Below are 6,000 nucleotides of genomic sequence, written 5' to 3'. Positions count from 1 at the left end.
TTTGGATTTTTCTAAATTTTTACAATCCCTATTTCTATAAATAATCCAAATGTCAAGTGTCATGTCAATGATAGTAACATAATGACAAATCATTTTAACATGGGCAATATTTTATTTCTACAACTTGCCTTGCAAGTTAGGCAGAGATTATTATCAACAATAATTCATAAAAGGAGAAAATGAGCAGCCTGAGATAACTGAAAAATCAAGTCACATGTATTTAAACACTTTCTTTGAAACTTCAGTATGCATATGCCATATTCCTTGCAACCCAGTAGTTTTGATAGTCAAGTCCGTGTTGACCAAGGGTAGAGTTTGAAGGGAGTATTGTTTAAGGGATATATTACTTATATTTAAGGAGAGGATATCTGTAATCTTCAGTGTTACCAACAGAGAGAATATGTGGATTGCTTTAGGTGGTTCTCACACTTCAATTGGAAATATCACCTATTAGAATTTCACTTATGCAACAATATTTATTTACCAAGTGCCAAGCACCAGGCATTGCTCTGGTCAAGAAGGCCTCTTCCTTGAAGATCTCTGCTCTTGTAGAGACTGCATTCTCATCGAGACATATAAACATACAAGAAATAAATGCATAATTAAGATGATTTTAGATGATAAGTTTTATGAAGAAATTAGAAAATAGTGATTAGATAATAAACCATGGATAAGGGTGGCTTAAACTGAGTGATCAGGGTCTTCTCAATGATCTCTGAGCAGAAGGCATTTGGACAGAGGCCTGAATGAGTGGAAAAGGCATCCACACGGACACCTGAAGGAGGGGCATCCAAGCGGAAGGAACAGCCTGCAAACACCTTAGGCGACAAGTGCGTTCAATATGTTTGAGAAACAAAAATTGCTGTAAAGCTGAAGCTTAGTAAGCACACTGTAAAGTGCAATATAGCTGGTTGAAAATTCAGAAAATAGCAAGAACGTGGACGACCAGGCAGCCACAGTAAGATGTTTAGGAAGCCACTGGGTTTTGACAGGTGCATAATGGCAGGATAAACGTTTTTTGAAGAGGACTCTGTTGAGTAAAACTAGGTATTAGAAAGCCAATAACAGATTAAGAATTTTGTGCATTATGCTAGATGAGAGGTCATTGTGGCTGAGGTGGAAAGAAATAATAGATTTCAGGAAAATGTCTAACAGTAGGTCCACAGGAATTAACTGTTTGATTGGAGAATGAGAAAAACACAGCAATTGAGGTGTTTGAGTAACTGGGTATGTATTAGTACTGTATACAATATGGGAAAATCTGGGGGAAACTAAAAATTTTGTTTTTGACATTTTAAACTTTAAGTGTGATCAGACTCAAAAATGAAGATGCCAACAGTCAGTTTAGTTGGAAACTGTAGGGACAGATAATGGCTGCAGATATAAATTTGGGACATCAATGTAAGGATGAGAATCAAAAGCATGGTGCTCTGTGGGATGGGGTAGGGAGAGAGTGATGACAGAGAAGGGAAAGGAGCTCAGGGCTCCAGTTCTGGGGAGCTCCAACACTTACACATCTGACAGTGGACGTGTAGCCAGAAATCCAAGTGGAAGTGGTCACTGAAAAAGGAGGGGAAACAGGATAGTACATCTTAGGAAACAATCACAGCTTTCATTTATTGAGAAATATTATATGCCAGGCACCATTTGAAACTCTGTTTATGTATTAACTTATTTAATTCTCACAACCACCATATGACAGAGATACTATTTAATTTCTCCCTTATAGAAGATATTGAGACAGGAAAATTAGGAAAAGAAAGTAGTTCAAGAACTATATCAAATATGCCGAGAGATGGAGGTTGAGGTTGAATAAGATAAAGATGTAAAAGTGATCCTCAAATTTGAGTAGATGGAGATCATTGGTGATCTTGGAAAAAACAGGTCCAACAGAAGGATGAGGATGGAAGCCCAACAGGAGTGGGTTATGTAAAGAATAGGGGAACCTTTTTGAGGCGTTTCGCAATGAAAGGGAAAAAGAACATAAATTAGTTAAAGGGAAACATGATATCCAGAATTTTTTAGAAGATTGGAGATACCAAGAAATAGTTTTATTCTGCTGGGAATATATATATATACATGGGAAAGATGGTAATTGCTGTAGTAAAACCTTGAAAAATCAGGAAGGGCTCCAAACTGCAAATAGAAATGAACTGACTTTTGATCTGGAGCTGAGACACGATGCATTACAACAATTATCAAGGCAAAGTAAATGCAGACACAGTGCAGGGAAGGCTGGAAGTTCATGACTGAAAAAAGGACACCGTCCTTTTTAGGAGTTATCATCTGAACCTGAAGGAGAAGAGGGCCTATAAAAGGATTAATAGAAGGTAAAATAGCCAATCTACCAGGCAAAGGTAGAGGGAAGTGAGCAGTGCTGAGGGTCCATTTAAGTTCGGGGTCATGAGTATAGTGAAAGGACTGGTCAGCATGCTGGTTCCCTAGCAATATTCAGCTGTTCTGGGGCAGGCACACAGTGAGTAGGTAGATAATTGGGTTTCCCAGGTGAATACGTACATAGGGTTGGGTTTTCCCAGGAGAGTTCAACAAAGATCCACACCTGGACGTTGTTGAAGCAACTAATCCCAAGTGTGACTCTGCTGGACTAACGTGAGATTTGTCTGTGTTCACTCCCTGCCTCTGAGTAGATTTCTACTTTGTATGTGTAATGCGTAAAGAGCCATGACTCACAAAGTTCAGTGCCAGCATAGGCTTGCATTTAAAAAGTTTGGGTTTTCAATTTTAACTCATAAGCATTTATATGGGTTCAAAGCAGCGAATTACAGCAAGTTCTCCTATTTTATTCTGTAGAACTCCCAAAACTTTTGGGAATCTTCCAATTCTTCCTGAGTAGCAGACTTGCAAGTAATGCCATCTGATACTTTATATTTAGTCAAAATGTCTCTTAGAGTTCTCAGGTGGTTAGTTGTTGCTTGGTTTCTTTAGCTTTTGGAGTCAATTTTTATGCTTGTCACAGTCACCACCACTACTTTAACAGGGAATTGGTTGAAACTACTGAGAATATCAGTTGTACTAGAAATCTCAGCCTGGCAATTTCTACATCATACCTCTGAAAGCTTCTGTCGAATTTATCATCAGTAGAGTCTTTGTGCCAAAGACAATGTCTCTTCAGCCTTGTATCCATGACACACAGTCCCCTGCCTAGCACGGAGTGGGCGCTACATAAATGTGTCTTCAAGTGAACAAAGAAATGATGATCCTGCTGAGAAAACTAAATAACATACGGACAAGCACCCAGTTAAGACAGAGAAGGAAATGAAACATTAACTTGTGAGAATAGGCAGGCCTTTTATTGTGCTTACAACTAAAAAGAGCATGGAGCTAAACACTCTGTTCCACATCACTTGATGAGATGACTGCAGAATTAGAGTGAAAATTTAGACCTACACTTTGTTTGCCCAGATGTATTATACCAGTAGTGACTATGCATTTTCTCACATCCCTTAGACCAAGGTCATTTGACTGTTTCATTCTCCTTTAGAAAAAGTTGTACCAGAATCAGTACCACAAGATCCTAAAGATGTAGTAGATTCTGAAATATTGGAAGAGAAACCCAAGATTATCATTTTATTCATAAAAAAATCTTACAGGTAAGTTTAAGTTTCACAATTTGATATAGAGTGCAAATCAGCTGGGAAAGACTCAACATGGAAGAAGCAGTTTGTCTCCATACCACCTGGATTATTTTTAGTAATATCTTTCCTGTAAATATTAAATGTTAAGATTTAATTATATACATATGCTTTTTCTTTTGCCCAACCATTCAACCATTCAATGTATTTTCATATATTTAACTCTAAAATAACTCTGGGGCTAGAGATAACTGAAAAGTATAATTTATTCATTTTGTCCTACCATACTCTAATATACAGTTTATTATATACATGAAAGGAAGAATCATATGAGCTTAAATGATTCACAACCAAGTTTTAAAGGCATAAAAGTCCACCTATTAGGGCTGTTGGTAAAACTCATCCAATTATAAAAATTTTTGTTGAACCCTATATTACATGAATATTTGTGAACATGTTAACTCATAAAAAGATAAAAACATGAAAATATGGGAAATGGTTACTAAAGAACTTAAGAAAATGACCATATGTTGCCTGCCTTTGACATAGCTATTAGTTATTATTTAACTTTCAACTTTTCTCATGTTAGAATAATATATTTGCATGTGTTCATATTTTTTAAATAACATCTTTATTGAGACATAACTCACATGCAAAATATAACACATGATTATATATCCAGTATACAAAATCATGATAAATATGATATATTGAATTCATGTTTGCCAATAAATGGAAAACCAGTGAATTTATGCTTTAAGTTGTCACATCTATGACTTAACCAGGGCCACAAGGAGGAAAGGAAGCTACTACACAGTCAAAAATAAGGTTATCTTGAAAGGCTCAAGAACAGTGTGGAAACTTTTGAAAGGATTAAAGATGGCAGCATGAGAGGTAAGACAGAGAGCTCCTAAAACCACATATAATACAAAAATACAATTATTACAACTAATCCTAAAAGAACAACAGGAAAGAGGGTTGTGCCAGACTGCATACACCTGGAGAAAAGAACAAACCTCATGGAACAGGGTAAGGTACCAAAGCCATGGCCCCGTGGGACCCAAGTTCTTCCCCCAGTACAGCTCACTGGCAGGAGGAAGAGAAACGGAGTGGGGAAGGAAGTGCAGGCCTGGGACTGTGAGCACCTAGCCCTAGAGATCTGCTCTGGGAGCACAAACCTACACTGCATGATGCTCTGGTGATTTAGTGTGGTTGGAAAGCTAAGACAGGTGGAATACCTGGAGAGGCTGAGATTCCAGCTGCTAGTAGAAAACAGGGATCCATATCTGGCTGCTCTGTGTGGGCAGTCTGAGAGACTTCCTAACAGAGAGAGGGCTGCTAAAGGGACAAGGATTGCACAGAGTTTACTGCTCAGGAGAAAGGACGGTAGACAAAATGGTCTGGGCACACTCTGCCCAACAGGGTGGGAACTTCAGGATCTCCAGGCGCTCCATACCCCAGGCTGGCTACACACCTCCAAGGCCCACCACTGTGATTCACAGACTGCTGCACCTTCCTACCAGCCAGCTCACACCTGGCTCGCAAACCAGCAAACCTTGCCCTGGCATCAGATCAGCCAGAGAGAAGCCCCCCCCTACAGCAGGTACAAATGCAAAGCACAGAGGCTTACACCTGCGTGTTTGGCCCACTGGTTCGGGCAGTGGAGACAGGCATAGCATCTGGGAAACAGGAAACAGCTCTTTCCTACCCACAGGCAGCAGCACCACTCCCCTGCGGCCCCCAACAAGCAGCAGCACCACTCCCCTGCGACCCCCGACAACATCTAGGGGCTGAGCAGCTCCAGAGAGTAGAGCTTCGGGGCACTAGAGGGCACTACATAGAAATATGAAATATCAAAGCAATCTGGTTCAAACAAAAATCCCACAAAACATCAGAAAAAGTGTCAAGTAAGACTGAACTAATCAATTTCCCAAAAGAGATTTCAAAATAAAAATCATAAACATGCTCCTGGGGGTACAGAAAAATATTCAAGAACCCAGGAATGAATTTAGGACAGAGATCAAATTGTTAAGGACCACAATGGAGGGTTTAAAAGCAGATTAGTTGCAGTGGACGAGACGGTAAATGAAATAGAAATTAGAGAAGAGGAATACAAAAAGCTGAGGCACAGAGAGAAAAAAGGGTCTCTAAGAATGAAAGAATATTGAGAGAACTGTGTGACCAATCCAAGCAGAACAATATTCACATTATAGGGGTACCAGAAAAAGAAGAGAGAGAAAAAGGGATAGAAAATATCTTTAAAGAAGTAATTGCTGAAAACTTCCCCAATCTTGGGAAGGAGATAATCTCTCAGGCCATAGAGGTGCACAGATCTCCCAACACAAGGGACCCAAGGAGGACAACACCAAGACATATAATAATTAAAATGGCAAAGATGAAGGATAAG

This window comes from Manis pentadactyla, chromosome 5, assembly GCF_030020395.1.
Source record: "Manis pentadactyla isolate mManPen7 chromosome 5, mManPen7.hap1, whole genome shotgun sequence".
In the NCBI taxonomy this organism is placed as follows: domain Eukaryota; kingdom Metazoa; phylum Chordata; class Mammalia; order Pholidota; family Manidae; genus Manis; species Manis pentadactyla.
The sequence above is the reverse complement of the archived record's forward strand: the minus strand, read 5'-3'. Positions refer to the sequence as shown.